Source organism: Capricornis sumatraensis, chromosome 16 (assembly GCF_032405125.1).
Source record: "Capricornis sumatraensis isolate serow.1 chromosome 16, serow.2, whole genome shotgun sequence".
Classification (NCBI taxonomy): domain Eukaryota; kingdom Metazoa; phylum Chordata; class Mammalia; order Artiodactyla; family Bovidae; genus Capricornis; species Capricornis sumatraensis.
The window spans coordinates 12,243,426-12,255,651 of NC_091084.1; the positions used below are offsets into that span (position 1 = coordinate 12,243,426).

General features: G+C 36.1%; 1 pseudogene; it reads left to right on the plus strand.

The window, feature by feature from the left end:
* Positions 1 to 584: 584 nt before the first annotated feature.
* Positions 585 to 1,505, plus strand: LOC138092542 (L-lactate dehydrogenase B chain pseudogene; annotated as a pseudogene).
* The last annotated feature ends 10,721 nt before the right edge of the window (positions 1,506 to 12,226 follow it).

Consider the following 12,226-nt stretch of genomic DNA (forward strand, 5'->3'; position numbering starts at 1 on the left):
GATACTTCTGACTTTTGCTGTTTAGTCACTAAGTTGTGTCTCTTTGTGAGTCCATGGACTGTATCCCACCAGGCTCTTCTGTTCATGGAATTCTCAAGGTAAGAATACTGGAGTGGGTTGCTATTTCCTCCTCAAAGAATCTTCTTAACCCAGGGAGTGAACTCATTTCTCCTGCTTTGCAGGCAGATTCTTTACCACTGAGCCACTTGGGGTCCTTGATTCTGACTTTAGGTGACAAAAATCTGAATTTCAACTAATGCCCTTCAAGGGGATATAGTCAGAATACTCTAAAGTTGTTTTCTGGTCTCCCCTATTCATATAGTCCATAAATGCTGGTACAGTGAAAATTTAAATTACAGAAGTGTGAAAAAGGATATAATGTAGAGTATAAGAATACGTTTCGGGCTTGTGGATCCTGCACTGGAGGAGACGCAGGCTGCTGACTTTGTCTTCGTGCAGCCCTTACCACTCTCTAGAGAACTTCCTCTCCCCTGGCCACAATCGCAACTCTTAGGGAAAAACTGATTGCACCAGTCTTGGAAGAAGAGGGAACAATCCCAAACAATAAGATCACTGTACTGGGTGTTGGACAAGTTGGTATGGCATGTGCCATCAGCATTCTGGGAAAATCTCTGACTGATGAGCTTGCTCTTGTGGATGTTTTGGAAGATAAACTCAGAGGAGAAATGATAGACCTGCAGCACAGGAGCTTATTCCTTCAGACACCAGAAATTGTGGCAGACAAAGATTACTCTGTCACTGCCAATTCAAAGGTCATGGTGGTAACTGCAGGAGTTCGCCAGCAAGTGGGTGAGAGCCGCCTGAATTTGGTGCAAAGGAACGTTAATGTCTTCAAGTTCATCATTCCTCAGATTATCAAGTACAGTCCTGACTGCACTGTCATTGTGGTTTCCAACCCAGTGGATATTTTCACATATGTTACCTGGAAACTAAGTGGATTACCCAAGCACCATGTGATTGGGAGTGGATGTAACCTGGATTCTGCTAGATTTCACTACCTTATGGCTGAAAAACTTGGCATTCATCCCAGCAGCTGCCACGGATGGATTTTGGGGGAACATGGCAACTCAAGCGTGGCTGTGTGGAGTGGAGTGAATGTGGCAGGCGTTTCTCTCCAGGAACTGAATCCAGAAATGGGAATAGACAATAATAGTGAAAATTGGAAGGAAGTGCATAAGATGGTGGTTGAGAGTGCCTATGAAGTCATCAAGCTAAAAGGATATACCAACTGGGCTATTGGATTAAGTGTGGCTGATCTTATTGAATCCATGTTGAAAAATCTATCCAGAATTCACCCGGTGTCAACAATGGAGAGGAGCATGTACGGCATTGAGAATGAAGTCTTCCTGAGCCTTCTATTTATCCTGAATGCTCGAGGGTTAACCAGTGTTATCAACCAGAAGGTGAAGGATGAAGACGTTACCCAACTCAAGAAAAATGCAGATACCCTCTGGGGCATCCAAAAGGACCTAAAGGACCTGTGACTTCTGGCTGCAAGGCTGTAGAAACTTAAAACTACAGTTTGATTAACCACGAGCCTTTAGTTTGTGTACATGTACATGGAGCACAGTTCACTTTTGTCTTCCTAAGTCTGTGAATCTGGGCTCCCAGAATCAAAGCCCATGCTTGTTTTAATGCTTGCAAGATGAGTTCTTGAACAAATAAAATAAACCACCTAGCATAAAAAAAAAGGAATATATTTCAGGAAAAAAGTCTTAAGCACCTTTCCTCTAGAGTTAATGGCAGACAGAGAGATTCAAAAATATAGCAACACTAAAAATACAACTATCTTTAATTTAAGCCTGTGTTTGAAACAGTAAGAACTTGGGTGTATGTAGTTTGACAGTGATATCAATAATTTTTGCATGCACCGTTCTGTATTAGAACTGTAGCTAAATAACACTATTTTTAATAATCAATTTTCACATATATTTTTTCCATAAAGATTTTGTCAAAAGTTATTAAGGAATCTGACTTTAGATTCCAACTAATCAATCACTCATTAGTATTTTTCTAAGTGTGAACAAAGCACCTATCACTGTCCTTTCATTACTCTAAAAGCCTGTTCTGGCTACAAGACAATCTAGTTTACTCAAAAGGTAGGAGAAAAGCACTTGAGTGTCATTCCTCTAAGTCTTGTTACATTGCCAGAGCCTGTAGTTCTTTATATATTTATCTATGTTTTGCCTAAGAAACACTATGGGTACTTTTTTCATATTCCTGGACCTGAGCATGAAAGAGCCTGATTTAGTAGGTATGGAATAACATACAAAAGTAGGCATTTGAAAAAAAAAATTGGTGATTTCATGCCGATGATTTCAAACCATAGTTTCAGAGATTCAACTCTAAGTCCACAAGCTACTTGTGAGAAACTGAATAGGAAGAGTCATACAGGTCAAAAATTTTAAAGACTTGTCAACAATACATTGTTATTACTTTATAACAATAATTTATTGAATCAAAAATTGTTGCAAGCAATTTATCTGCCACAAGTAGTCTAGGCATTGGGGATACGGTAATGAATAAAACAAACAAACAAAAAAATGATCTGCTCTGATGGAGCCTACATTCCAATGGGAGAAGACAGAGAATGAATTACTAACATAAGGCAGAAACAATTTATAGTTTTCTTCAGATGCATATTTTGGGATGATTTATTAGTAAACTCCAGAATGAGATAATAGATTTAAGAATGTCTTTCCTTTGAAATATGTTTCTTCTCCACATCTCTCTCCATAAACCCACAATTCTATCAGTCAATTTTTGAAAATATTAACTAATATCAAATTAAAAGGCTACAGTTTACTTGAAAGCAGTATATATCTGGCTCTTATATGGGGTTGTTTCCATTTGTTACAAGGTAACTAAAAGTAACAATCTAGTTTGCATTTCCACCAACAGTGTAAGTGGGTTCCCTTTTCTCTGTGGCAGATTCATGTTGATGTATGGCAAAACCAATACAATATTGTAAAGTAATTAACCTTCAATTAATACAAATAAGTTTAATTAAAAAATAAAAGTAACAATCTTAGAAAATCTTTCTGACATTTAATTTCCACTTGTGAAAACCTACTGCATGTTTTACTTTTGCTGCCTTTATACCTCTGTCTTAGAATTACATACATTCTTATAATTAAATTTTTGTGTGGTATAATGAGATGTTAGCACCTTGTTACGTAACAAGACACAATTTTTTGAAGTTCTCTGATTTGAAGGACAAAGAGAAACTATAACATGGGTTTATGTGTCTGTACATTTTTTTCAATATCACAGTTATCCAAGTCTATGCCCCAAGCAGTAACGCTGAAGAAACTGAAGTTGAATGGTTTTATGAAGATCTACAAGACCTTTTAGAACTAACACCTTAAAAAGATGTCCTTTTCTTTCTAGGGGACTGGAATGCAAAAGTAGGAAGTCAAGAAACACCTGGAGTAACAGGCAAATTTGGCCTAGGAATGCGGAATGAAGCAGGGCAAAGACTAATAGAGTTTTGCCAAGAGAACGCACTGGTCGTAGCAAACACCCCCTGCCAACAAAACAAGAGAAGACTACACACATGGACATCACCAGACGGTCAACGCCAAAATCAGATTGATTATATTCTTTGCAGCCAAAGATGGAGAAGCTCTATACAGTCAACGAAAACAAGACCAGGAGCTGACCGTGGCTCAGATCATGAACTCGTTCTTACTAAATTCAGACTCAAATTAAAGAAAATAGGGAAAACCACTAGACCATTCAGGAACGACCTAAATCAAATCCCTTATGATTATACAATGGAAATGAGAAATAGATTTAAGGGCCTAGATCTGATAGATAGAGTGCCTAATGAACTATGGACTAAGGTTCATGACATTGTACAGGAGACAGGGATCAAGACCATCCCCATGGAAAAGAAATGCAAAAAAGCAAAATGGCTGTCTGGGGAGGCCTTACAAATAGCTGTGAAAAAAAGAGAGGCAAAAAGCAAAGGAGAAAAGGAAAGATATAACCATGAATGCAGAATTCCAAAGAATAGCAAGAAGAGATAAGAAAGCCTTCTTCAGCGATCAATGCAAAGACATAGAGGAAAACAACAGAATGGGAAAGACTAGAGATCTCTTCAAGAAAATTAGAGATACCAAGGGAACATTTCATGCAAAGATGGGCTCGATAAAGGACAGAAATGGTATGGACCTAACAGAAGCACAAGATATTAAAAAGAGGTGGCAAGAATGCACAGAAGAACTATACAAAAAAGATCTTCACTACCCAGATAATCATGATGATGTGATCACTCATCTAGAGCCAGACATCTTGGAATGTGAAGTCAAGTGGGCCTTAGAAAGCATCACTACGAACAAAGCTAGTGGAGGTGATGGAATTCCAGTGGAGCTTTTTCAAATTCTGAAAAATGATGCTGTGAAAGTGTTGCATTCAATATGCCAGCAAATTTGGAAAACTCAGCAGTGGCCACAGGACTGGAAAAGGTCAGTTTTCATTCCAATCCCAAAGAAAGGCAATGCCAAAGAATTCTCAAACTACCACACAATTGCACTCATCTCACACACTAGTAAAGTAATGCTCAAAATTATCCAAGCCAGGCTTCAGCAATAAGTGAACCGTGAACTCCTTGATGTTCAAGCTGGTTTTAGAAAAGGTTGAAGAACCAGAGATCAAATTGCCAACATCTGCTGGATCATGGAAAAAGCAAGAGAATTCCAGAAAACATCTACTTGTGCTTTATTGACTATGCCAAAGCCTTTTACTGTGTGGATCACAATAAACTGCGGAAAATTCTGAAAGAGATAGGAATACCAGACCACCTGACCTGCCTCTTGAGAAATCTGTATGCAGGTCAGGAAGTAACAGTTAGAACTGGACATGGAACAACAGACTGGTTCCAAATAGGAAAAGGAGTACGTCAAGGCTGTATATTGTCACCCTGCTTATTTACCTTATATGCAGAGTACATCATGAGAAATGCTGGACTGGAAGAAACACAAGCTGGAATCAAGACTGACAGGAGAAATACCAATAACCTCAGATATGCAGATGACACCATCCTTATGGCAGAAAGTAAAGAGGAACTAAAAAGCCTCTTGATGAAAGTGAAAGAGAGAGTGAAAAAGTTGGCTTAAAGCTCAACATTAAGAAAACGAAGATCATGGCATCCAGTCCCATCACTTCATGGGAAATAGATGGGGAAACAGTGGAAACAGTGTCAGACTTTATTTTTGGGGGCTCCAAAATCACTGCAGATGGTGACTGCAGCCTTGAAATTAAAAGACGCTTACTCCTTGGAAGAAAAGTTATGACCAACCTAGATAGTATATTCAAAAGCAGAGACATTACTTTGCCGACTAAGGTCCGTGTAGTCAAGGCTATGGTTTTTCCTGTGGTCATGTATGGATGTGAGAATTGGACTGTGAAGAAGGCTGAGCGCCGAAGAATTGATGCTTTTGAACTGTGGTGTTTGAGAAGACCCTTGAGAATCCCTTGGACTGCAAGGAGATCCAACCAGTACATTCTGAAGGAGATCAGCCCTGGAATTTCTTTGGAAGAAATGATGCTAAAGCTGAAGCTCCAGTACTTTGGCCACTTCATGAGAAGAGTTGACTCATTGGAAGAGTCTGATGCTGGGAGGGATTAAGGGCAGGAGGAGAAGGGGACGACCGGAGATGAGATGGCTGGATGGCATCACGGACTCGATGGACGTGAGTCTGAGTGAACTCCGGGAGATGGTGATGGACAGGGAGGCCTGGAGTGCTGAGGTTCATGGGGTCGCAAAGAGTCAGACACGACTGAGCGACTGAACTGAACTGAACTAAACGTGTTTTTTTGTTTCTGATTCCACTATTCAGTGCACTATATTTGGATAATTTGAGAAGCATTCTAATCGATAAAACAAAAAAATCACTGAAAATTTAAAAAATGTAGAATACTAAGTTTAAATCTATTTATTTACTACAGATTTTCTTATAGCTTTTATTATGTGATTGTTAATTCTAATCCTCAAAGACAAGATAAAATAAGCAGTGTTATCTAAACATACTCAGTCATGGATTCCTTTTCATTGAGCTTACAAAAAGACCATATGCCGTGAAAAAGTGATTAATAACACAGGGAAACGTGGAAAAGATTTTTTTTTTAATCTGAAAAGCCAAATTAAAAATTATTTTATATACACACACAGACACATGCTCACACTCACACACACAAACAAGTAAAATTATATTATTATATGCCAGCAATCTTATTAAGTGTGAAAAAGTTAAGCAGAAATATGGCCTTTCTATTTTATGTTAAAATTTAGTGATTTTAGTGCTTGCATTTTAATCTAAAGAAGAAATAATTTTGAGATTATTTCCTAATCATTGTCACTCTTCTCTCTCAGGAGAACACCGAACAGTTCATTAGACATTAGACACACATCAAGACATTAGAGAGAATTGTATCAAAGGAAATAATACAATAAAAGGAAGGAGTAGTCAGAATAGAGAACATCAAATATTTTGTTGGAAAATATGTAAATTTGGACTGGTATAGAATAGATTGCAAGAAGAATAGACTGGAATGAGCCCACAATCCACCGAAATAAATAACTAAACATACATGCAGAAAGATTCTCTGAACACACACAGTAGTAGGTATGCAAATAGATCTTAAAAATAAAAATAAAGTTTTAAAAATGAATTAATTTCACTACTGATAGGTTATGATTAAACAAGATAGATGATCCATAAAAAAATATCCTCTAAATCTGCAATTGTGTATATTTACACACTGACTTGCTGCAGGAAAGATTTAGAGTAACTAATAATTTAAGTCCATTTTAAATTATAAAATTCATATTTATAATTTCTTTGCTGTATATTTAATTTTTCAGTAGTGAAAAATATAAAATCCTTACACTGATATAATCTTTGTTTGGTTTCAAGGACAAATCCTATCATAAAATAAATCTCGACCCAAACAGAAGTAACCCCTTAGTCACACAATCAAGGATTGGGGGTTTTGTTTTGTTTTTAATCTGCCCACTGTGGTAGATGATCTAGGTCATAATTGTAATGATTATTATTCTTAATAGTATGTGTTTTTATACTTTAATTAAATGTAATAAACTTCAGGTAGTTCTCATTCAATGGGTTCAGTTCTATCAGTTCACAAAGCATCTTATCTTCATAAACTTTTACTTTCATTTATTAATTCAAAAAATACTAAATGTTTACTGTGCTTCCAGTATATTACAATTCAAAGTCTTTATCTAGGTATCATTGTACATTTCCTTGCATTTGTTCAGTACCACCTGGGGACAGAGGACCCTGGAGTGCTGTAGTCCATGGGGTCTCATAGTTAGATAGAAACTGAACAACACTACCACCTGGTCCTTGCATTAGGACCCCAGTGTCAAGTTAGCAAAGCAAGGTTTTCAACATCTTTCAAAACACTGTCTCAGTGAAACTGTTCCATTAATGAATATGACAGAGTCAGCATGCATAGAACCTCAGTTAATTTATTTATGGCTCAGTCACTCCAGATCCCATTGAGAATTTATTTTTACCATATAAAATGATAACAAATTTAGTTACTTGGTGATCTTATCCTGACTTATTTTAGAAATAGTAATGTGTGTGCATGCATGTGTGTCACATATGTGTAAGCACAGAGAAATTAATCACCTAACAACAATTAATGAGAAAAAGTAGTAAATCAAAAAAGTCAAGCATTCTGGTATCATATTTGTGTTGGATACAAAAAATATTATAGATGCAGTGATAAATAATACTTATGATAGTGATCCTTAGATATTAAGAAAATGCAAGCTGCTTCCTTTTCCATGACTGTCCAAATACTTATTTCCTTGTGAGAAATCCATTGTGCCAGGTCACTAAGTAGTATCATTTGGCTGGGCAAAAAACAAAGAAACACTCTCCTTATACACAGGCTTCGAGTGCTGCCAAAGTGTAAGAAAAATTCAAGGAATGTGATCAGAAAAATCAGAAAAAAGGATAAAAGCTGACAAATGAAAAATAAAATTCAAAAATGCAGTAGAAAATGAAGGCATGAAGGTATAGAAGCATCCATTTTAAGCTATGTTATATTAGAATTTTATCTGTTAAATTAACATATTAAAATCTCTTCTCTTGATAATGGTGTTTAAACAAATTATTTTTCCTACATTTTTCTTTATGTCCAGATAGAAGACAAACAGAAAAGCATAGTTATACATACAGAAAAAGAAAAAGTAATATAGTGGATTCTCAAACATTAGCTCCATTGAAATCATCTGGTTCGATTCTTAAGTTTCTGGGCCTTGCCCCCTGAATTTCTTTTGTGCTAGGTCTGGGGTAGTGCTTGACAATTTTAATTTCTAATTTTATTAAGTTTCTCAATTTTAAATTTTAATAACTATCAGGTCCCTAGATCATGCTGATTCACTCCTAGGTACTTAGAGAATCACTGATAAAACACATGGCCTATTTTCAGGAATTTCTAAAGATGCTAATGGAAACCTTAGCATGGAAAATTTCTTCTTTCCAGTACTTTTACTTTATATTGTAAAACTATAATGCCATTCTTAAGGTAGCACGGACAGGTTTTGTGGAAGACAATTTTTCCATAGACTTGGGTGGTGATGGTTTCAGAATGATTCAAGTACATTACATTTTATTTTGCACTTTATTTCTATTATTATTACATCAGCTCCACCTCAGATCATCAGACCAGATTTAGGGAGGGGGGGTGGATTTCTACTATAAGGGATAAACAAGAAGTTATAAGATACCTAAGAAAAATACATTTTCAGTATATTTGTATCAATATTTTTTCAGGAAACTATAACAACAGCTGACCAATGGATTTTTTTTTTTTTTCTTTTTGTCCAGTGGATTTGAAGTGGCATATTTTTTGGCATGGAGCCCACCCACAGAAACTGATCATTCATGTTGTCATTTACAGTATGTTACAACCATTACAAAAATGCACATATTATAACTTTTCTTGTTCAGTGTTTAGAATGAGAATCCAAAAGAATGATATAAATTCTTAGATATATTTAGAGATCCAAAAGTTGCAGGATGCCAGACTCTTTCCTCTTTGAGCACAGCAAAGACGGAGGAGAAGGAGGGAGAGGAAGAGGAAAAGGAGGAGGAGGAGGAGGAGGAGGGAAGGAAGAAGAGACTTGTTTCACAGCATTAAGGTTTAAGTCAGCCCTGAAAAAGTCCTATATATTGTGGAAGTAGGTAAATGTTTTCTTATGTATCCAAGCTTGGCTATGGCACAGCAAGCCATATATAATAAGCAAGAACCTTATTATACTCTTTGGATAGAGCAAGGGGAATACAGACAGGACTAACCTACAGCATCAGAAAGTGCCTGCTTAAGGAGCTCAGTCGTGTCCGACTCTTTGCGACGCAATGGACTGTAGGCTACCAGGCTCCCCCCTCCATGGGATTCTCCAGGCAAGAGTACTGGAGTGGGTTGCCATTTCCTTCTCCAGGGGATCTTCCCAACCCAGGGATCGAACCCTGGTCTCCTGCATTCCAGGCAGACACTTTAACCTCTGAGCCACCAGGGAAGCCACAAATAATAAGCAAGAACATTATTATACTCTTTGGATAGAGCAGGGGAATACAGACAGGATCAGAAAGTGCCTGCTTCCTTTAATTCCTTCCTAGTGTTTACTCTTCCTTGTACATATTTAATTAATCTTTCTCAGTCTTCTTAATGTTTTTCCTAAGACCTTGGTTGCAAAGTTCAGTGGGATTTACCCCAGTCAAAAACTGAGAATCCTCAAACTGTTTGACATGAAGTTTTTATCATGTAAAAGAATGAGCATTTGAAATAGTAATAGAAAAATGATTTTTACAAAATACATGATATGTGAGTTTTAGTTTGTGACCTAAGATTCGCAATACCTACCATATTTTTTTTTTGTGTGTGCATCTGGAACAAAGGCTACTAAAATATTATTATGACTAGGTGTAGATTCTTCAAAAATACATGAATAAAATATTAAAATAGGATGAGTCAACGTTTAACTTTTTTTCTAAATTCTCTAATGTGACTCTTCATGGCTTCTAGTCCCATCTGAGTTGTCGTAATGTTGATAAATCTCTACATGAGCTCTATGAAAAGAGATGAGTGGTTATGGGATGTGAATAAGTATACTACTGTCTATGAAAAGCCACGGTTGGTTTACAGAATCACTCTCCTATAGTCATTTTCCATCCCTCAACAATCTTAAAAGCAATTCATCTAGGAAAATGGAGGTCACTTAATATGTGGGAGACAATATGACTATATCAGAAAATGTCCCATTAACTTGGATTAAGAACTAAAGCTTTTTAAATCATTGATCCATAATAAAACCAACTTGCATAAACATTATCATTCAAAACTCAGACAATGAAATCAGAAAATAATACTTTTTCATTCAATAATTAAACCTGATAAGTTTAAATTTAATTTGATCTCTTAAAATATTATCGGAAACTAAGCTTTACACTGTTTCAGTTCCATTACTTTATAAAATTTCACATCTCCCTGGTAAATGAAATTTTATTTTAAAAATCATATATTTTATTAATCAGTTACATGATTGAACATTATTATATAGTAGTTTTCTTATACTGTTATAATAATTAATTAAAATTGGAAATAAGCCAAATGAAGAGTATATAAGAATAGAGAAATGAATTACTAGGTAAACTTATGATGAAATATAGAGTCAACAAATATTAAAGCAGGAGTTAGGGTTATAGGTAGTTTTAACTGACCTCATTACTTTTCTGCATTTGTTAAGATTTCCATAGTCACAAAAATTAGAAATAATTTTCTTATCAATATGTTTATAAATTTAAGAATACACTTGTCACACCCTTACGTTAATCAGAGCATGACAGAATTTTACTCATTCTAAGGGACATCTCTTTGACAACTGTATAAAGTTCTCTTGGGATGCAGATCATACACTTTATCTAGATAGAATACATTTATAATCAATTGTAGCATTTCCAGGAAACATAGTATCATTTATCTGGAAACTGAAAAATTGAAAGAACTAGCAAAGCACCAAGATCATTATAAACTGTTTCATTTGCCAAGTTAAAATCACCAATGCTTCCAAAATGTATCATGTTATAAAATATTTATTTAACAAAGCCATAATGAATTTCTTGGGCTTCCCAGGTGGCTCAGTGGTAAAAAAAAAAAAAAAAAAGAAAGAAAGAAAGAAAAGAAAAAAAATCCACCTACTAATGCAAAAGACACAGGAGATTAGGATTCAATCCCTGAGTTGGGAAGATCCCCTGGAGAAGGGAATTGCAACCCATTCCAGTATTCTTGTTTGGAAAATCCCATGGACAGAGAAGCCTGGCGGGCTACAGTCCATGGGGTCATAAAAGAATCGGACACAACTGAGGATGCATGTGCAATCACTTTCTCAAACTAAACTGATTTCAAAAAATATTTCTTAATTAAAAACATTCAAGGTTCCTGAAGTCATGTTTCAGACTCAGCAATGGTAGATCCTTTTGGAACATAGTTTAAGAATGAATCTCGTAATTGAGATTGCACAGACTCAGATTCCAACTCATGTCTGGCAAATCATAATCCTCCTGATTTGAGAACCAAAGTCAAGTGTTCCTTTTTTTTTAATTTTAAATTGTAAACAGAATTCAGTAACTTTCTAAGGCATCTGACTGTTTCCACTACAAGACGTTCAGCGAAACAGTCCTGCAGGAGAGACTGCTTTTTGCCTCCATGTGGACTCAAGAGACGTTTTTAAATTTGCTCCTCTTTTTTAGACCCATATGCATGATCCCATGTAGACAGATGTGTAAAATGATTTATCCAATTTTCCAAAGATATCGTATTCTATTGATATTGAAATGATAATATTACTGTATAATTTCCCTACACAAATTACTTTAGAAGTCACTCTTTCCAACATAAAATTGCAACTATTTTGCAAATTATCTGACAAATAATTTCAGTCTTTTATACAGTTATTCTACATAGAAAGACACTATTCAATGTACTACTTTAAGGAGCTTCCCAGGTGGCACTAGTGGTTAATAACCCACCTCACAATGCAGGAGATATAGAGATATGAGTTCAGTTCTTGGGTGAGGAAGAACCCCTACAGGATGGCATGGCAACCCACTTCAGTGTTCTGACTTGGAAAATCTCATGGACAGAGGAGCCTGGTGGACTTAGTTCA